Here is a 21001-nt window from a genome sequence, read left to right as displayed (position 1 = left end):
TTTGTCCCTAAATGTGGTGTTAGAACCCCAATCCCTCCCCCTGTGAACGGTACTGCGGGCTGTGGGGATGCTCACCAGTGGCAATGGCTCTTGTCACCAGAGGCTGTGTGGCAGGGACCTGGCAGGGAGCTCAGGGAGCTCAAACACCCTCAAAACACCGATTGTGGACCCCGAGCTTCTCGGGAGAGCTCTGGGGGCTGACATGAAAACATTGCTGGGCTGGAACGAGCCCCCCCGTGACCCGGGAGAGATTTACTGGAGCAGGGTTTGAGCTTTCCCAGTGGAATCCAGGCCCGAGGGGCTCCGATGGGAGCAGAGGGAAATCCTGGGGCGAGGAGGGAGATGGAGACACCACAACACTGGAGGCAGGTGAAGAAGTCCCAGGATGGCCACACGTTGTCATCAAACCTCTTTTTCTCCCTTTTCCAGGAGGAAAGGCGGTGTGGAGCTGCCGTGAGCCCCGGTGTGAGCTCCGTGGCTGAGTGGGGTGTACCTGGAGAATCCCTCCTTGGCCAGAGGCTCTGCCCTGCTGACTGCCCCGAATCCCCCACGGCACCGGCTCTCCCCTCACTCACGGTGTTATTATTTCATTTTAAAGATTGCCTCCATTCCTGCGGGAGGGAGCCCAGCTCAAACACCGGCCACACGTTGGGCTGGGGAGATAAAACTTATTCTACCTACGAAGCAAACGGCAGAAAAAATCCTTCCTCGTACGACAATCGGTGTGCTTTGCAAAGCCCTCTGAAGGATTGCCGCAGGATGAGGAGTGTCCCGGCAGACTCCTGAATTTTTGCATGTCTTCCAGCATCCCTCCCAGCCCGGAGCTGCCCTGATGGGCGTTCAGGGTGATCCCCACGGCCTCAAAGTGCTGGGAATCAACCCCAGCCCTGTCCAGGGGCATTCCCACAGCAGCATCTCTGGGGGCAGGAGGATTAGAAAGACCTCGAAAGCCTTGTTCGTTACCGAGTTTGCTGGAAAGTCAAATAAATAAAATAAAAATGCACAAAATGCATCAGAGATTGGTGCAGGGGTTGATGCTTTGCTATGGGCTAGTCCTCAGCCAGACATCCAGAAATACACCTGGAAATCAAGCTGCAAAGTGGATTTTAGCCACCCCCAGTGGCCTCGGAGCCCAGAGTTTGGAGAAGGAACAAAATCCCTAAAGCTTTGAAGCGAACAGCCAAAATTCAGCTGAAGATCTGCTGCCAGAAAGGGTTAAAGGCACGTGGGATGCTGCAGGATTGTTTCTTCTGCTTCACCAAACCACTGCTCAGATGAGGGGGAAAAAAAAAAAAAAAAGTTAGCTTTTCTCCTGCAAGAATGTAAATGTTGGGTATTTCATCAAGTGATTTCTTCAGCCCTCAAGCCATTCCTCAATTTGAAATGCTAGATTGAAAAAAAAAAACCCACACAGGCAAGAGAGAGAGAGAGAGAGAAAGAAAGACAATATTTCCGCAGCCCAAGAACACTTTGCAGACATTATGGAAAATGTTGCCTGGTTTGTTTCCTCTACTCACTGAACCAATCTTTCGCATTAAAATCAGCAGAGTAGTAAATAAACATGTTTTCTCTAGCCCCGGAGCCATCCCGAGACATCAAATGGTACTTAAGAAATGTTTCTTTCTCCATCACAGAACGTTTTTGAGATGCCCACGGCTGAAGGGAGGGAGGATGCTCCTGGGCTGCAGCACTAAGGGGCTCTGCTGGCTCTCGGAGCTGGGGAGGCCCTGGAGGAGCCACAGAGCTCGGATTTTCTCTCCTGCTGGAGCACTGGAGGAAGAGCAGGAGTTTTCCAGCTCTGCAGCTCCCCGTGGATGTGGCTGGATTCCCTGAGAGCCTCAGAGAGGTTCCAAACCCCGCGTCCCTGCCAGGCAGAGCACGGAGCCGCTCAGTGAAGCGCCTCGGGACGACGGGAGGTCCCTGGGTGGTGTCCCCACGTCCTCTGGGGCGCTCAGGGAGGGACAGGGGGACAGTGCTGGTCACCCCACAGGGGTGTTTGCCCCCGAGGAGCAGCGCTGTAACCCCGGGATGTGGTTTGGGGCATCTCCTGTAGCAGGGAAGTTCTTGTAGGAGATATTTCTTGTATTTCACTTTTCCCCGTCCCAGGTTGCTCCAAGCCCTGTCCAGCCTGGCCTGGGACACTTCCAGGGATGGGGCAGCCACAGCTTCCCTGGGCACCCTGTGCCAGGGCCTGCCCGCCCTCAGAGGGAAGGATTTCCTCCCGAAAATCCCTTCTGACCCTGCCCTCTCTCAGCTGGAAGCCGTTCCCCCTTTTCCTATCACTTCCTCCTGAGGCTGTTGAGATGCTTCAGTGGAAACCCAGGAGCTGGGACTGTCACACTGGAAGGGTTCTACGACCGCTCTGCCTCCGAACGAGGTCTGGGGACAGATTTCTCATGCATCATTTCTAAAAAAGCTTAAATAAAGGAATGAAATCAATCCCAAATTTATCTTGAGCAGAAAAGCGAATGTGTTTGTCCTGACCTGACACTGTTTTTTAAAGTGTCAAGTGCTAATGAAATTCCTCAGCCTTGAGCAGTTCTCGGCATTCGGTGCTGATATTTAAAATATGGGGATATTTTGCTGCAGATTTTAAGGCAGCCTCGAAATGATGAACGTTCGCGGGTGCGAGAGGAAAGAAACTTCCAGATATTCAAAGAAGTTCTGACATAATCTCGCATGCAAAGCAGACAGCAAGAGGCTCCTGCTTTAAAGAGGTTTTTTGTTACTCCTTTGAAATTCCTTTAGCAGACGTAGGGCCAACGCTGCGCACTTTCATCATGCAAATTTGCTGATTTTAATATTTTGGGCTTAGGGAGGCAACAAAGCGAAAAGACTTTTTTTTTTAAATTTTTTTTTTTTTTTTTAGGCTACAGGATGAAATTTGGAATGGAAATGTGCCCACAAGGCTCGAGCAGTCCCACCTCAGATTACTCTGCTTTTTGTGATGCTTTAATGGCTTTTCCTGCAGGAGGAGGGTGCGGAAGAGGGGCAGCCCTGGAGAGGTGGGTCAGGGCTGTGACATGAGCTCAGAGCCGGGATAAAGACCAAAACTCCAATGGTTTTTCCTGGGGATGGAAGCTCATTATATAATGGAATAATTACGGTAATAAAGGTAAATAAAAAATAAATGACAGGAATTAGATTGAATGGGAAAAAAAATATTAAATGAAGTGAAAAATTAGAAGAAAAAATAAATTACCAGGTCAAAAAAGAAATGAAAAGGAAATCAGGAAGGAAATTGACATGAAATGAAATGAAATTAAATGAAATGAAATGAAAGAAAAGGTGATAATAAGATGAAATGAAAGTAAAATAGACTAAATTAAAAATGAAATAAAACAGATAAAAGTAAAATATAAAAAATATTTGGAAAAAAAATAAAATAGAATAGAAAATAAATAAAAGAAATTAAATTATATTAAAAACAAATAAATAACATTTAAAAGAAAGAAAGAAAGAAAGGATAGAATAGACTACAATAGAAAATAAATAAAAGAAATAAATTATATTAAAAATAAATAAATTACATTAAAAATAAATAAATAAATGATAGACTAGAATAGAATAGAAGTGAAAATAAATGGAATGGAATGGAATGGAATATAAAATAAAATAAATAAAATAAAATAAAGTAACATAAAATAAAGTAACATAAAATAAAATAAAATAAAATAAAATAAAACAAAATAAAATAACTAGAACACGTCCCGAGCAGAAGGCAGGAGCCCGAGCCCCGCGGTTCCCGCCCCGCTCCGGGCCGTGCCCGCCCCTCCGGGGGCCGGGGCCGTGGGGAGCGGCTGCGGGGGTCCCTCCGGGGTGCCCTCCCCGGGCCGGTCCCGCCCCCGGCTCCTCCCGCGGGTGCCCCCGGGCCGGTGCCGCCCCCCGCCCGCCCCCGCCCCGCGGGCGGCCCTGGCGCGGAGGCGCTGCCGGTGCCGGTCCCGCCGGGCCGGTCTGTGCGGCGGCTGCCGGCGCTGCTGGGCGAGGTCAGGGAAAGTCCATGTGAGGAGCGGCTGGAATCACTTCCTGCCGCCGCCCGGCCCCGCCGCGTCAGGCCCAGGGCAGCCTCGGGGGCCGGCGCCCCGCAGGTGAGCGCGGCTCCGGGACCCCCGCGGCGGCCCCGACCCCCGGCCCGGCCCCGGCCCGGCTCCGGCAGCGCCCGGGCCAGCGCCGAGCCGGGCTCCCGGGCCGGGCCGGGCCGGGCCGGGCCGGGCTGGGCTGGGCTGGGGGGCACACGCTCGTCGCGTCCTTCCCCCGCAGCCCCGGGGGTCCCGGGGGTCCCGGCCGGGCGGGGAGTGCGGGGAGGGGAAGGGGAAGCGGGGACCCCCCGGGCTGTGACCCCCGGTACCCCCGCGGGGATATTTTTGGGGGGGGGTGTCGCGGAGGTCCTGGCGGGATTGGGGCTGTGCGGGGAACCCCCCCTCGGCCGCTGCGGGAATGGAGGTCGCGGTTCGGGGATAAATGCAGGCGCAGGCTCCGACTTTGGCTCCCGGGGGAGGGAAAGCGCTGCGAAAAGGGAGAGACCGGAATCCAAAACCCGGCCGAACCCCGAAATTCGGGATTTGGGGACGGACCTCCGAGCCGTGGCGGGGGCTCTGGGGGTCGCCCCTTAGGCGGGGGAGATGTGCCCCCATCCCGGCGTGGGGCTGGAGCAGCTCCGGCGGGGCCAGAGCCGGGGATGGGAGCTGGCTCCGGCGCTGCCCTGCCCGCAGCAGCCTGCTGTAGTTACAGCGCTCAAGGACTTCTCCGAACATCTTCCCTGCCCTAGGAAAACCCAACGCCGGCGGTACATGGCGTGCTGCTCCGCCGGCCCGGCCGACGGCGAAGTGCAGGATTACTTCCAGCCAAGTCTCCATTACCCCGCCGGCTCATTAATTTGAATATTCCCTTTTTTTTTTTTTTTTTTTTTTTTTTCCTTCTCCCTCTCCTCTCCTCCTTTCCGGAGGCATTTGCGAGGCTTGTGGGCAGCTTGATGTGCTCGCTGCCTGCCAAGTGTTTGCCTCTCGCCCTGCGTAATTGAGGGGCTGGCGTGCCCGGCTCACCTTCTCCAGCTGAAATATTAAACAGCAGGAGAAGCTGGGATCGGTAAACAAAGCGGGATGATTGCTGCTGCTGCTCCGTGGGGACACTGCCCGGGGGGTCCTCGGGAGAACCGGGGCTGCTCCGAAGTGCGGCATCCCAGCACGCCTCGCCCCAAATTTCCTGCCAGGTTCGCAGCCTGCTCTGAAATTCTGGGAGCTTTGAACTGAGAAGGGCAAAGCTGAGCTGTTCCTTATGGCCTGGCTTGCCCAGGTTAGGACAGTAAGGCTGTGACCCCCAGGTGAGGATGATGGAGGTGATTTGAAGTAAGTGGCAAGTATGTAAAAAAAAAAAACTTAGGGGTGTCATCCTCTCCCTCCTGAGAGTAAATGTCCTCCTGTGGCTGTAACTGCTGTGTTTTGGGGTTTTTTCCTCTTGCAGAGGCCTCTTAATTAAGGCTCCACCGGGTAAAAGCTGTTGTTTTGAGACACTGAAGGGTGGGGATGGATTTCTGAAACCTGAAATCTGTCCAAAAAAACCCTCCCAAGGTGGCTGGAATTACAGAGAGCGGAGGAAAGCCAGGCATCAGGGCAGGAGCAGGGGGTCCCACTGGGGCCAGGGATGTGGTTTGTGTGCTGGTTGGGCTGTGGCCGTGCAGGGCAGCGTTCCCAAAACACTGTCCAGGGCTCCCCAAGCTTTTCCCAGAGCCCCCCTGTGTTCTGAGAGATGGATGCCATTAGCCAAGATGCATGCGTTGATGCTGGATCACTTTGGAAGTGATATTTTTGGAGACCTCTGGCAACATAAAAGCCTTTTAGCTCCCCCAGCCATGACTGTGCTTTCCTGAGGGAGCCCGCTGGAACTGGAGGCAGCTTTTGGCTCCTCTTGGAGGACAGTGATGGGGTGCCAGTGGCAGGGCAGCATCCCCACGCTCGGGGGGGACTCGGAGCATCCTCCCTGCTCCTAAATCCAGGGAAGAAAAATCCCTTCTCCTTGAGCTTGAGCCTGGCTGGAGCATCCAGGTGAGTCCCTCCGGACTGGGCTTTGGCTCAGATCCCAGTTGGAGGTGTCAGGAGGAGCGAGGCCACTTTGCAGCATTGCTGGCCGGGGAAGAAACACCAGCAAAGCTCCTGCCAGAGCCTGATGCGCCCGGGGAGCTCTGGGCTGGCTTGGGAGAAGCCTCCAGCCTGCGCTTTCCCGGCTGGGGACGCAGCCCAGCTCACCTTGGATTGGGAATATTTATTTCAGGCATGGTTGCACAGCCCGTGGTCCCTGCCCGGCCTCCTGGAGGGCTCGTGCCAGGCTGTGGGATGGGCAGGGGTGGGATCAGAGCTGGCACAGCGGCGCTGGGGTGACGAGGATTGGGGACAAACATCCTGCAACAACCTGGGAAAGAGTGCTGGGACTCGGCTCCTGCTTTGCTCTGTGTTTAAAAATACCCGAGCCTGACAAAATGGGGTTAGAAGGAGGATTCAGCCATGGCTTTGAATTTTTCCAGGTTTCCTGAGCCAGCAGCTTTTGAGGTGGGGAAATAGGGTGGGATGTGCTGGGCCCAAGGGAACTGCTCCCAGACAGCTCCAGGGATGCTGAGGAGCAGGGGGGGGGGGGGCTACGCTTGAGTGGCTTTTTCCCCCCTCCTCTTTTCTAACCTGCCTTTGAGTTTACTCGAATGCCGCGAAAGAAATAAACCCCAGGCATTCAGCCGGAGGAAATGAAAGGGAATTGTGAGTTCCCTGCCATACCTAATGGCCAGAGCGAGCATCGTATCTTGCTGCAATTAGGCTTCAAATCGAGCTGAGCCTGTGTTTGGCATCCAAAGAGCAGCTTCCCAGCCCATTTATTCCTCATCCAGGGAAGTGGCAGCGGATCCATAGCCCTCAGCACCCACCGGGATGGGCACACCTACGGGAGGGCGTGTGGGGTTGTTGGGTTTTTAAATTTTATTTTATTAAATCAAGCCTGTAGAGCGATTGAGAAATAGGTGAAGCGTGCTTAAAAGAGGGTGAGGCTGTTGGTTTTCTCTACCTGACTTTATTTGCGGAGTGACAGGAATTTTGACAGGCTTTGTGTCTTTTTTAGCAAATCAAGTGTCATGCCAGGTTTGCCTGTGGATGAGATCATTTGCAAAATATGTTTCCCAGCTTGCTTCAGGCATAATTCATTGTGTCAACTGCAATTGCTCATTTGCTAGGAGCTGTGATTCATTAGTGGTTTATTTTTTGTTGGGGTTTTTGTTTTTTTGTTGTTTTTTTTTTTTTTAAGTTCGGCTTGTTTTTAAGCGAATGTTTGGAGGCAGAACAGGAATCTGAAAAAGGAAAAAAAAGAAAATTAAATCTTACAATCTTCGTAGCCACAAATTCTGCTGTGGAGGGAAAACTTGCTAAAATGTTCCCGGGGAGGGAGAGGCGATCCCAGGCGAGCTCCCCGGGCAGGATTGCGCTCGGGTTCGTCATGTGGTTACTCCTAAATGGGGACGGAGGTAATAAAAATCGGACTGCTGGGGCAGAGGATGGAAAGCAGCCTGTGGAGCTTCCTCCTGCTCCCTGCTGGGGGGTTCAGCCTGGTGAAGGATCCCAGGGATCCAGGCTGGGCTGGAAGGGAGGGATGGGGGATGCCAGTGCCGTTGGGGCAGCGGTGACGAGAGCAGCTCTTTGGTACGGCGACCAAGACCCCCTGAAAGCTCCTGGCTCAATGGGATAAAATGAAGATAAATAGCCCTTGGCACAGGTTTTGTGCTGTGTGTGTTCCCGGGGCTGCTCGCAGCCCGGCGCAGTTTGGCCTCGGGCTTTTCAGAGGTCCTCGCGTCAGACTTTTCACAGAATTTTTTGCCTGTCAAGTGCATTTTTTGCTGTTGCGTTTCCTATGAAGACAAATATTTCAGTGCATTTTGGTTTTTTTTCCCCCGAGGTGGGTGGATTGGGGAGGGCAGGAATCTCAGCCACAAGCTACCCTGCGCTGACAAACCAGCCTGTGTGGGCTGCATAAATTGATACGCTTTCCGCCAAAGGATTGATTTTATTTTTTTTTTTTTTCCGTAAAACTTCTAAGTGATTACGTACGTGAAATGTACATTTAAGCAGAAGTAACTTGACAGGTTGTGGTTCTTTTGTCTTCCCCCCCCGTACAACAATTCTCTGTAAAGCGCTCTTAAAATGTTTCGAGGTTGGGGTGGTTTTTCTTGTTTTTTCCTTGAGTATTTGCGCATTCTCTCTGGTTTTTAACTGATAGAAGATTTTTGCTAGCCAGGAAAAAATTGGGAAAGGGGGAGAGAGAGCACAGGAACGTGGGGAGTCTGCTGACTTCTGGCGCGCCGGCGCCGTGCCCAGGCGCTGCCAGTTCTGCTGCGGAGCCCAGTGCCAGGAGCCAAGGGCAGCGGAGCGTGAGCGGAGGGAGGTGGCTCCATCAGAGTGACCATATATAGTCACTGGGGCGAGATTAAACACTTCACCTCCCCGGTGTCATCCCCACGGCCCTAAAGCCGTTATCAGGATCTATCCATCATGCATTAAAACAACAGCAGGAAATTCCTCTTTCCCCCTCCCCGCTCCGCTCCCAGCAGCATCTCGTTGGGAGCGGTCAGGGCTCCTCTGGATGTGGATGGAGGGGGGAGCAGCCAGGTGTTTTCCGTCCCTTGGGGATGGATTTCAGCAGCACAGCCTGTGCAAGGAGCTGGGAGTCCAGTAGGGCTGAGGTTGAGGTGGGGAAGGGTCCTGAGCGCGGGTGCCGGCGCTGGCTCGGCTCCACGCGCCGTGGCATCCACCGGGAAGCATATGGCAGCCCGGGAGATATATTTATATAGATATATATATACATTTTGTGTGGGGGGAGATGTTTTACATGCCAGTTCTCCCTGTCATAGGACAAACATTTACTCTGGGATTCTATGGAGCGTTAGGGAAGCAGGAGAGAGCGTCGGTCCTGGCTGTGGGAGGCTGTGGGAGACGCTGGGCAGGGGAAAAGGGGAAAAGGGGTGATGGTGGTTTTGGCCCTCCTGAGCTTGGTGGGGTTGTGCTCCACAGAGGTTTAACATGAGACATAAATAAAGGGTTGGTGGTTCGTGGTGTGCCGTGCAGAGGGCGATGGACGGGCGCCCAAAGGAGATGGGGAGTGAGGATTTATGCATTTGAGGGTGGATAAAAGGATTTGATTTCCAAGGGAAGAGGCAGAGGTGGGGTTTGCTGGGAGACTTCCAGTGGGATGCACGAGCCTGGCTGCCCTGTGGGAGTACAGACCCCTCCTGGCAGAGGCACTGCTCCATGGCTGAGATCCTGTGGGATGAAATCCCCACAAGCAGGAGCAGCCTCTCTCCATAGGTGCCCCTTCACAGGAAGCCTCCCTCAGCACCTCATCAGCTGGACTGAACCCGAGTAGGATAATGTGCATTTTGTTTGTTTGTTTGTTCTGTTGTGGCTGGAATCACATCCTCGTGGCAAATTTAGGGATTATAATTTCCTAATGGGGCATGAGGAGGCTTTGAGTCCCTCTGGCTGGATCTTCTCCCTTCTAAGAAGTTCTGATGGACTGGGAAGGGAAACGTTGTGGGTTTTGCGTCACCCTTGGCCTCAGGGCAGGTGACAGAACCGTATCTGTCACTCATTTCTACAAACCAAAGTTGTTTAAAATTTCATCTGTCTGCTCCCCAATTATCTGTGCCTCCGTTTATCCGTGCTAGCACCATCAATACATGCCCATGCTTAATGAAACGTTATTGCTTAGGTTTAATTGTCTGCTAATTGAGTAAAATAGAATTTTGCACGGCGGTGGCAGCAGCATCTTTCCTGTCTGGGAGTTCTGCTGTGCTCGAGCCCAGGGAGTGGTGACAGCCACAGCAGTGCCATGCCATGGAGAAGGGGATGGACAGCAGCAGCAGCCTCCTCCCCTGAACCTGCTGCTCTTCTCTGTCACCCTGGGTAAATTAGATTAATTGCCAGCAGCTTTTTTTTGGTTTTTTTTGGATAAAGCTCTGCATTTGGCCAAGCTGCTGGGGTTGTTGCTTCAGCACATCCCCCGTGACAGACACGACGTGGGGTCGTGCTGAGCACCTGGGGAAAGGTGCCCCTGTTCAAAGTCAGGGCGTGCAAGTGTGGGGCTGAATTTTTGACTCTTGTCTGAGCACAGTTTCTACTCTTAATGCATCATTAACATGGTTCTCTGCATTTCATTCAGTTCCCATTACAGCACTCGGTTCCGTCTGTTAATTTTGGTATGTTGATATTTTTGTTGTCAGCAGTTTTTTTTTTCTTCTTCTTCTTCTTCTTTTGAAGCATATAAAAACCATTAGTGTGAAAGAAGATTAAAAAGATACATTACAATTAAAATGTTAATGAAATCGGCATCATACAACTTTTGAAACCATTTAGGCATTAATCTTTCTTGGTCTCATGTCCATTAACTCGGGCGATTCTTATTCCACACTGACCCCTGCTGAGAGAGTCGTGCTATAATTGGATTTTAAGAACTGGGGGGAAGGAAAGGAGGGAGAGAGAAAAAGCCTTGGAAAAAAGGGGGAGTTGGGAAGCTTGCCTTCGCTTTCTGCGTGGTGCCCGTGGAAATGAACCCAACAAATCCCAGCCCTGCTGCTCCATCACTCCCCAGCCGTGTGTTCCCCCCAGGTCCTGCCTGGGAATGAGGGAATGCCGGGGTCAGAGGCTGGGGCAGAGCCCTGGGAAGCTCCAGGCTGGGCTGTTCCTGGCTGTCACCGTGACCTTGGGCAGGACACGGGCACCGGACTCTGCTCGATCCCAGTGTAACGTGAGCAGGGCCGGAGCGGGATGGCGAGAAGCCTTTTTAAGGCTCTGGGAGGAAGGGAATGGGAGAGCAGCGAGGAATCGTTTGTCATTATTGCTTCAGCTTTCCCCCGGTCCCTCCAAAATAGTATTTCTGCATATTTTATCTGTTTGGGTCTGGTTTGTTTGGTTTTTTTTAATAAGAGGCTCTTTTTCGGCTTACACAATGTTTGAATTGGGACCAGCCCCCCTGGTCCCCAGGCGAAAGAGGAGGATTGACTAATTCACAGGCTGTGCAGTGAGTCCAACATCAGGACTTCTTGACTCATCACACGGCTCCCAGGATCCGTGCCATGGCTGCATCAGGGCCATGGGCCGTGCTCAGCCCATCCAGAACACTCTGTGCTGCTCAGTCCGAGCCGTGCACGCTCCTGGACGCCTTCTCCAGGGCTCTGCCTGTGCTGCCCAAGAACTTTTCACCTCCTGTGGGATGTTGGATAAATTGGGAAGGGCAGGTCCTTCAGGGAAGAGCGCTCTCCTTGCCGGCATGGGGTTTGGGATTTTGGGATTTTGGGAGGGTGGGTGCGCTGCTGTCCGGGCAGTGATGCTCCTCAGGACTGGCTGAGCTGGAAGGCAAGGGATGAGCACATCCCGCCGAGGGAGGAGTGGAGTACCAGCCCAACTTGTGTTTATGCTGCAAGCGTGACATTTTTATTTATATATTAAAAAAAAAAGAAAAAAAAGCTGAGCAGATCCGTGGAAGCCGCAGCGCTGCGCTCTCCCCGCTCACGGCCTTACGAGGCGGGCAGGAGAGCGGGGATGGGTGGTGGTGGGCTGGCCAGGGAGCCCACCGGAGCTGAAACATCTGCAGGGCTCGGGAGAACACGCTGGCAGCTCCCCGGGGCTGGGTTGATGCCGTGGGAAGTGAGGCGTGAAGCACAGAGCGTGCTGCTGGCACCGCATCACAGGGACGCGGGCGTTGGGCAGCCCGGGCCGTGGAAGCGCTTCCTTGGAGCCCTGGAGTGCTTCTGCACACACAGCACAGCCTGGGGTTTAATTGTTTTATTCCTTTTTTAATGTGGGATTTAAAAAAAATAATAATAATAATTTATAGCGGCGTTGTTTGGTGTGGAGGCATCGCGTGGATTTATAACCTGAGGGAGTTGGGGATGGGGGATCCGAAATTGTCAAATAATGGCAGGAAGGGGGGAGGCCTTGCTGGAGTGTGACCCATCCTTGTCCCAGCTCAGCTGGTCAGATGGGCTGGGGGTTTGTTCTGGCACAGGGGGTGGTTTGTGCCTTTGGGTGAAACCAGCAGCGTTTGTGCCAGTCAAGTTAAATGTTCCTAGGGAAAGGGAAAGTTCTAGGCTCAGGAAGAGGGAGCAAGGAAAAGCAGCCCTGGACATTCCCAGGAATCTTCTGGCCCAGCACACAGGTGGGATTTCTAGCAGGGTGAATTTCTGTGCTGCAGGCTGAGCGAGCAGCGCACCAGAATCAATATCTCAGTAGTCCAATAAAACCTGTGGGAATTTCATTTCAGCTCATTTCAAGTGATCTAATAACTGGCCTTTCAGATGACTGCCGGGCCTTTGGATTCTTTGTGCAACTGTAAAAATGTAGATTGAGCCCAGGGTGCTTGCAGGGCTTTGTTCTGGCAGTGGGAGCTCCATCCCAAGGTTTGCTCTGGGGTCGGGCAGCAGGGGCTGGGGCTGTGTCACCACATCGGGGCTTTGGCTCTGGCTGGTTCTCAGATCCACTGGTGGATCCTAATTCCAGATTGCAGCACTGATTTAGTGTCCATCCCACCTCTGCATTCCCTTGGGAGCCAGGGGGAATTTTAGCAGAGCAGCTGGAGGTACCGGAGCCGAGGGGCACCTTCATGAATATTTTTGCAATCAAGTTTAGGAAGTTTCCTCATTTACCTTCCCTTTAAGATCCCAAACTGGCTGTTGCTTTGTTTGTGAGTGCCTTAGGAGAGGTGCATCCTGCAGTAGTTGCTGACTAATCTGCATTTGGCAGGAGGAATGATGCAGGAGGGAGGACTTAACTCCTTGTGAAACCAAGAGAACCTGCAGCCTGTCTGGTCCAGGCTGTCACCCAGCACAGCTGGGCAGAGCATTGAGCTTAATTTTCTTTTTTTTTTTTTATTTGCTTGACCATCATCAGGGAACTCCAGTGGCACATCGGTGATGCCCACAGCGCCAAGTGTTGCAAGTGACTTTAAACAGAAATAATTCCAGTGGCTTTTACTAGTGTTCTGGTGGGGTTCTCTAAAGTGACAGCCGTGATTTCTTGGTTCTTTTTCACACCTCCCAGGTGGTATTTCCCCCCCAAAATCCCTGAGGCACTGTGGATGCAGTTGCAGTTGTGTTTGTGGATCAAGTGCCAGCCCCACCGGAGCCTCCCCTGGCTGTGCCTCAGGGATTTGTGCTGTTTGGGTGCTTCGGTGTCCCCTCCCCAGCCTGCAGCCTGCTCCTGACCTCTCCTGTGTGCCTCAGGAATGCTGTGTAAGGCCCGAGGTGCAGCATTAGCGATGGAAATATTTGGTTCAGGCGGTTCCCACACCCTGGTGCCCGCCCCGGCGCACGTGCCGGCGGCTGCGGTGTTCGCTGGGACACGGGAGAAGTTTTCCTTCCTGGTGTCCAGGTGACGGCTGTCCAAGGTGACAGGAGGTGGGTTGGGAGCTTAGGAATTGTGTCTGGTGGTGCCACCCACCAGTGTGGATGGATATGTCAGTTTGGGGAGAAAAAAGGGAGAGATTTGCTGGGGGTTTTTGGAGAAAAACCCTTCCCAATGCTTGCAAACCCACTTGAGGAAGCCTGGGATGAGGCGCAGCAAGGAGCTGCTTGGAACTTGTTTCAAAAGGTACGGAAAGGGGAGATGGGATGGGGTGAGGGGTTGTTCTCCTGCCCGTCACTGGATGTAGTCGGTCGAACTCTCCAAGTTAACCAAAAGCTGTTGAGGGGAGGGATGATCTCATGAGTCTGGGGTGGTTCCGTACCCAGGGCAGTGGCTGAGCTGCCTCAGCGAGCTCAGACTGACATCCCCAGAGGCTCTTTCCTCCTTGCCTTGGCTGCTCAGCTCTGCTATTTGAATTTTAGCCTTCGTTTTGTAGGTGGGACAGGACCCACCCGCCCTGCTGCGTGTGTGTCACGGGCGTGGGTGGCACTGGCTGCCAGGGCCCGCCAGGCTGGGGACAGCGGCTCTCTGGGACACGCTCTGCTGTTGGCGCTGCCCTTGGGAGCACAGCCCACCTCCTGGGCCCTGCTCCACGCTTCACCCCAAATCTGAGTCGCATCATTCCTTCGACCGGTCCCAAAGTGTCTTTCTTTGCTCCTCGCGCCGCTCCTGATTCCATCCCGGCTGTCCCAGGAGCCTGCCTCTGCTCCTCCTACTTCAGGGAAGGTTAGCTCAGGTTTAAACCGCTCGGCTGTGGCTGTTAAGCCTTAGTGACATATTAAGTATTTAATATCCAAGTGCATTATCTTCCCACCCACATCCCCCTTCGGAGATGGGCTGAGGGAAATCGCCGGCGCCCACATCTAATAGGATGCTGCCCGGCAGAGTTGTACAAATGGCTTCCTCCCGGACCTCTGCTTTTGTCGTTAGTTCCTGGCCTAATCAGCCGTGAGCGGAGATCTCGTGGCTGCGCCCAGCGCCTCGTCCCTGGCAGAGGCTCCGGGAGGATCCCTGGCTGCTGGAAGCGACGCCTGCCCCGCTGGGGTTGCGGCAGCGGCGTCACACTCCGAATTCCCATCTGTGATCCGGCTGGGCGCAGGCTGGAGTCACCCCGATAAACCAGAGCCCCCTGCACGTGGTGGCGGCAGGCAGGGCATGCCCTGGTGCCGCCACCTCTGCCTGGTGGCACTGTGAGATGGGAGAACCCTCCTGGTCGTGTTTCGGCTTCGTTTCTGGGCCCTTGCTTAACCCCTGCAGTGCATCAGAGGCTCTTGTGAAATGCGATGCGCCGGAGCAGCGGCGCAGGAGAAAAAGGCTCTGCCTTCTGCGAAGCCAGACTGTTGCAGCGTAATTTGTTTTGTAAGATTTTGAAAGGCGGTGTTGCAATCTGTAACAGTAGAATAGTGGGAAGATGGTCAGGTGGTTCTTGGGACTTCAACAGACAGATTTCATGTCTGTGTGTTTTTGCAACACCTTTCTATAAAGGGAAACATAATTTAAAATATGATTACTTAGTGTTGTAACAGTCTTCTCAAACGTTTTTGCATTATGCAGAGATCATTATCAGAGGCTGATATTAACTTGCAAAGAATATTATGCAAATCATTCCCCTGTTCTTCTAAAAAGAAATTTCCTTCATAATGCAAAGCGTGACAAAAAAAATTGTGCAGAGGCTTTTGGCAAAATTACATTCAGAAGATGTAACAGTTTTTCTGCTTACTAGCACAATCCGTTTCTGCCTTTTGACTGGATTTGCTCAACTCAAGCTGATAAAGGCTGAATTTTAAAACCAGGGCCGGGGTTGGGGGGAGCGCGTTGTACCTCGTGGGTTCGGGGATGGTCAGGGAGGGGTTTTATGCTTACATCGTTGTTTCAAATCCATCCTGGTGGCGATTCTGGGCTCTGATATCCTCAGCTGTTTGGTGCCCTCTGAAATTATGGGGTGGTGCCTCGTGCCCCACGGGGTGGGGATGCTCAGCATCGCCCTCAGCACGAGCAGCAGTCCCAAGGAGCAGGACTGGGGTAGATTTCATGGGGACAGACTCTCCCGGGTGTCCAGCATCACCAGCTTCAGCCTCTGGATCACTGGGACCAGTCAGACCCCCCTGAACGGGGGGCACTGCAGGGGGGTGGGATGGGATGGGATGGGATGGGATGGGATGGGATGGGATGGGATGGGATGGGATGGGATGGGATGGGATGGGATGGGATGGGATGGGATGGGATGGCTGCTCCTGCCCCGTGCAGCCCTCACAGAGTCACAGGATCACCGAGGCTGCAAAAAACCTCTGGGATCATCGAGTCCAACCCGTGACCCATCCCCAGCCCAGAGCGCCGAGTGCCACGTCCAAGCCTTCCTTGGACACCTCCAGGGATGGGCACTCCCCGGGGAAATGCCTTTCCATGGAGAAATTCCTGCTGATGCCCGGGCTGAGCCACCCCTGGCACAGCTGGAGGAGCTGTTTCCTCTTGTCCTGTCCCACCCTGGCTGCTCCCTGCTGTCAGGTGGGTGTGGAGAGCAGTAAGATCTTCCCTGAGCCTCCTTTTCTCCAGCCTTGGCATCTTCCTCGTGTTTCCCCAAGCATCAGCACGTTCCTGGAGGTAATCCTGGCCCGGCTGGAGCCATTGAGGATTTTGCCACTGACTTCATCCCTCCTCCATGTGGTTTTGTGTGTGTGTGTGTTACAAACTGGTTGTATCAGTTCCGAGCTGCCCCTTTCCCACACGGAGTCCAGAGCGTGGTGAAGTCGAGCCGATTGTTTTATAGGTATTGGCTGTTCTGCTTGAGTTATGGATTAATTGGCAAAAATAGAGCCTGATAAATATTGTAAATGACTAAAATACCTGCAAGCTGTGCATCATAGTCAGCTTTGGAGAGGCTCATTTGCTGTAGAACCCTGTTTTCCAGGCACTTAACACCATTTTGAGAAAATGAGGCCCTGAAGTTTTGTTGGTTTTTTTAAGGCGTTTCTCAATACAAATGTGATTGAGAAAAGTCAGTAATATTCAGACATGTAGATTGAATTACAGCAACAGGGAGAGTTTTCACTAGCACGGGAAATTTTCAGGCTCTCTTCTTGTGTTCTGGTTAGATAAATCAATACTTAAAAATCAACCCAAATTAGATAAATGAGCTGGAAGTCATAGTTAGCATTCGTCAAGCAACTTAGGCTGGATGTTCTGGCGCTGCCTGGCTCCACCTCTAGCTGCAGGGTTTCCCTGTTATGAACGGCTGAATACTAATCCCTGTTTATTCCCTGCTGCAGAGGAATGGATTTATCCGGAGCTTTCTGCCGTGGGAAGGAGCCCTGGGTGCCGGCGGGGTCGGGGCGGGTGCGATGCGCGCCGTGGGTTCCACCCTTCACGCCTTCCGCCGGCCCCAAATCCTCCATCTGGGTGACACAGAGAACTTTTAACGGCCCCAAAGCGGCCCCAGGGCGCGGCTGTGAGGTGAAATTCGGAGCGGTGAGGGGTTACACGGGTTTGCTCTGCCCTCTGCTCCCCTGGCATCGCCCGGGCTCAGGGTGGGAGCTGCTGCCTGAGCCTGGGGATCCGTGCTGGAGCCCACCGGGCGAATTATTTTTATTTTTGAAACATCGCAAGGAGGGGTCAATCAAAGCGGGGAGGTGTTTTATTCCAAGCAGCGTGGCGGAAAGGAATCTTTTTATCTTCTGGGTTTCTTTGTTTCCGGAATGTTTTGTAGCAGAGCGGCGTTAAGCACATTCCTGCGGATCTCTTTCTGGTAGCCTCTGGAAAAGGGTGATGCTGCCAAAATCAAATATTTAGCTCTAAACTTTTTTTTTTTTTTTTTTTTTTTTTTTGCGTCAAAGGATGCCTCTTTATGAGTATGTGGGGTTTTTTTGTTTTGTTTTGTTGTATTTCTTAGAGGAGCATTTGCAGTGTTCAGCGAGCTCCTTCCAGAGAAGCTGTGGCTGCCCCATCCCTGGAAATGTTCGAGGCCAGGCTGGACAGGGCTTGGAGCAACCTGGGACAGTGGAAAGTGTCCCTGATGGTGGCAGGGGTGGCCCTGGAAGGACTCTAAGGTCCCTTCCAAGCCAAACTCCTCCTGGATTCTGTGATTCCCTTTGTTTTCCCCCTTTTCCCAATTAACCTCATTTTAGGCTGTGAGCAGCAGCAGTGGCTTTTCCCCTCTGCTGCCCCTCTGCATGTTTTACATCCCCACCTGCCTCACTCCAGCCTGGTTCTTACCACCAGGCACGAATAAAACCAGAGCAGGGGCCAGCGTGATCATCCCCTGCCTCTGTCTGCCGCGGGGAAACTCTTCCCAGCAGAGTGGAAATTGCGAGTGGGTATGGAAATTATGGGGCAGGGGAGAAAGAGCATTCCAGCCTGGTTTAATTTGTGAGTGGATGTCCCGGAAATAAGTTACAGCAATGCATAGCACAGGTGGTTCCAACGTGGATGACGGGCTCGCCCTTGTGCGAGCGTGATGCTGGCTCACAGTGTGGGAGCAGATATTATAACCTTGAAGAACCTTGTAGGACATAAAAGTTTTAATTAAAAATCCAGCTTGGTTGAGGGTATTTTGGTTTAGTATGAACGTCTTCATTTCTTTTGAAAAAAGAATTAAATGAAACCCTTAGTATTCCCCCCCCCTTTCTTTTTTTTTTTTTTTGATTCCTGCATATTTATTCTTGAAGTTGAAGCATTAGAAAATAATTGAGTAAAACAAAATCCACAAGGCTTCAAATTACCTCTAGCTTAATGTTTTATTTAAAAGGTTTGCTAACTGACATTCTTTATAATGAATTAGGTCACGCGGCTCCGAAGAGTGTTGTCGGTTTTCTTTTTTACATTTAAATTTGAGGCTGCTTCCCTTGAAACTTGGGCTCTGCTGCCAGAGCCGTGCTCGGCTGTGACTCCCTGGCTCAGGGAATCTCACTCTAATTATTCTCAATCACACCAGTGCAAATGAATATATCCATGTTTGGAGGATCGAAGCGGTGTTGTCATGGCAATCTCCGTAAGGTCATGAGAAACTCGTGGATATTGTTCCATGCCCCTCCTGGGAGCCTTCTCCTACCTTTGCAAAGGCCCTGGGTTTGGGGAATAACTTTGAAGCAGGGGTTTGGTTGGAAGGATTTGCTGCTCTCCTGCTGGGGGTTCAGGTGAAGGTGGTGAAGGGCTCGTGGCTCGCTGCTCCTCTGGGCACCACATCCCAAGTCAGGATGGGGACCAGGTTTGCCCTGGAATGTGGGATCCTTCCAAACCTCAGGGGCAGCAGGAAGGTCCTTGGGTTGCTGCTGGTTCCTGGGGCTCAGTCAGCTTTGGCTTGGGTTTTGTTGGGAGAGCTTTGCCCGTATGCGACTTGAAAAAATAACAAACCCAAACCCCAGATAACAACGAGGCCCAGAACAACGACAAAACACCCAACTTCTTTTTTCTTTAAGGCCATGTTGGCTGGAGCAACCTGGTCTCGTGGAAGGTTCCCTACCCACAGCAGTTCTGATGGTTTTACAAATAATCTGATGTGGAAGGCCGAAGGAAATCACTGAAATTGGAATTCACTGAAACTGGAATTCACTGCTATTGGTGTTTTGCAAGTCTTGGTTGAGGCGATCCGTGTAGTTGTGGTTTTATGGTTTTCTGTTTCTAAATTCTTCTTGTTTTTAAAAGAACACCAAAAGAAAACGTAGCCAAAAAGTAAACATTATTGATAGAGAGCCATCGAAGCATTTTAATTTGCAACTAAACGCCTGTGAAAACAGTAATTATTTTGCTGACCCATGACATGCATCTATACATACATGCACATAAATATATATATAGATCCACACCCCTCTCTCTTTGAGCCTTCAGGCTGCTCTGGCACGTCCCTGTGCCAGGTTTTTTTTTCCGTGCAGGTGGCTTGGCCTGAAAGATCTGACATTATTTAATGATTGCTACCCATATTCTACAAAACCACTGAGAACTGAGAGAAAATCTTACACTTCGCTGGCCGTAGAGGAGCCGTGGCTGTGCCCGCAGGGTGTCGGGTGAGTCTCTCGCATTATTTGTGTTATCTGCACTTAATTGCTTCTGGTTGCTGAGTCTTTGGAGGTGTTGAGCCTCTCTGATCTTCTCCTCTCACACCCAAGGTGTTCTCACGCAGCAGGGGAAGGAAACAGGTTTTTCACAGGGTTTTTCACCTGCCAGGTGTGCCCTGGTGGCCCGTCCCTGCCCTGCCCGGGTGTGTCCCTGGCCACACAGGACACCCCGGGCTGGCACCTCTGCCCTGCCACTTGTCTGCCCACCCTGGGTCTGTTTGGACCTGGCTTTCTCTGGGACTCGACACGCTGGTGGGATCAAAGGAGTTTTAAATTGGAATTTTAGGTAGGCGGAGTCAGAGGCGTAGAGATGAGTTGGTGTTGAAACCCTCAACGAAACACCTGAGCAAGAGGAATTTGCAATTAAAGACCTGTTTGCATTTAAAAATCGTTTCTGCTGACCTTCTGGCCCTGGGGCTTTCTCATTGACTGTGGGATATCCATTGACACTTCCAGGTCTCCAGGATTTGCCAAAAGCCCTCTGAGCAGCTTTGATCCATTCTGCCTTGCCCACCCAACACCTGCAGGCGTGGCCACTGAGCAGTGAGGGGAGAAACGTGTCTGATGAGGTTAAAAAAGGCACAGGGGAGCCTTTAATGCTGGGAAAACAATTAGCTGCAGCTTCTGCAGTATTTAACAGGGCTTCAAACCCCTCTGATTATCCCTGGCGTTGGCTTTTTGTCGATCATTTAGTTGACTAACACATCCCTTTCAGCTTTGGTGACAATAAAATGTGAGTAAGCAGAAAACTCAAATTTCTAAACGATGGCTCGTGGCAATTTCCTAATTTCCTGAGTGAGCAGAGGCTTCTTGGCGTTTCATTCCTGTGCCAGAAAGACTATTTGCTCATACAAAGTTCTTCATTGTAATAGGAAAAAATCAATTTGATTACTTTCATGTCAGCATGCATGTCTAATGGCTTAGAAGTTATTGCAGCCATAAAATATACAGTATCATTTCTCTCTCACTCTGAAATTTGACAGGATTAATATAGTCAGCATGAAATCTTAGTCATAAAGTCGACCATAAGTGATGGTAAAATTAGCTGCTGAAATCGTCTGCTTATGGAAAGCATCTTCTGTTTTTCCTTCAGGGGAAAAAAAAAAAAATATCAAGGGGCTGGGAAGGGATGGGAAGGAAGTGTTTGCTCTGATGGGAACCTGTCCGTTTTACTTGATGTCCGTGGATCTGTGATGTCCCCAGCAGCCCCAGGTGTGCCTTCAGCACCAGTTTGTCGCTGCTGGGTGCTGCTGGTGGGGCTGTGTCCAGCACAGCCCTGCAAGTCATTCCCTGTGGGAGAGGCAGGGAGTTCCCTGCGGGGCCTGGAGAGCATCATCCCCTGCAGAGGCTGGCTTTGGGGTTGGAAGCCGGGGCTTGTGGAGCGTCCCTTGGCGCCGTGTGCTCCCCTGGCAGGCCTGGGGTGGGCTGCTCTGCTTTATCTCGTGCAGAGCAAGCCTTGCCCTGGTTGAAAGCTGTTTGTTTTCTTCCCTCGGGGTCAGTGAGGTTGGAGGGAGGAGAGGTGCAGCCGAG

The 21001-nt window shown here is 52.0% G+C and overlaps 1 protein-coding gene across 2 annotated transcripts in view; it reads left to right on the top strand.

Moving 5' to 3' along the window:
* Window positions 1-3951: 3951 nt before the first annotated feature.
* NACC2 (NACC family member 2) overlaps window positions 3952-21001 on the top strand; it is a 50360-nt gene continuing 33310 nt past the window's right edge. Inside the window, exons 1-2 of one of the 2 annotated variants that reach the window (XM_058423074.1) lie at window positions 3982-4088; window positions 19289-19420. The gene's annotated coding sequence lies outside the window, so the exon portion shown is untranslated. Of the gene's footprint in view, window positions 4089-19288; window positions 19421-21001 lie in introns of both variants that reach the window. The other variant, XM_040083233.2, reaches the window with a different exon arrangement.

The sequence above is a fragment of the Hirundo rustica genome, chromosome 20, assembly GCF_015227805.2.
Source record: "Hirundo rustica isolate bHirRus1 chromosome 20, bHirRus1.pri.v3, whole genome shotgun sequence".
In the NCBI taxonomy this organism is placed as follows: Eukaryota; Metazoa; Chordata; class Aves; order Passeriformes; family Hirundinidae; genus Hirundo; species Hirundo rustica.
This window is presented reverse-complemented; position numbering and strand designations above follow the sequence as displayed.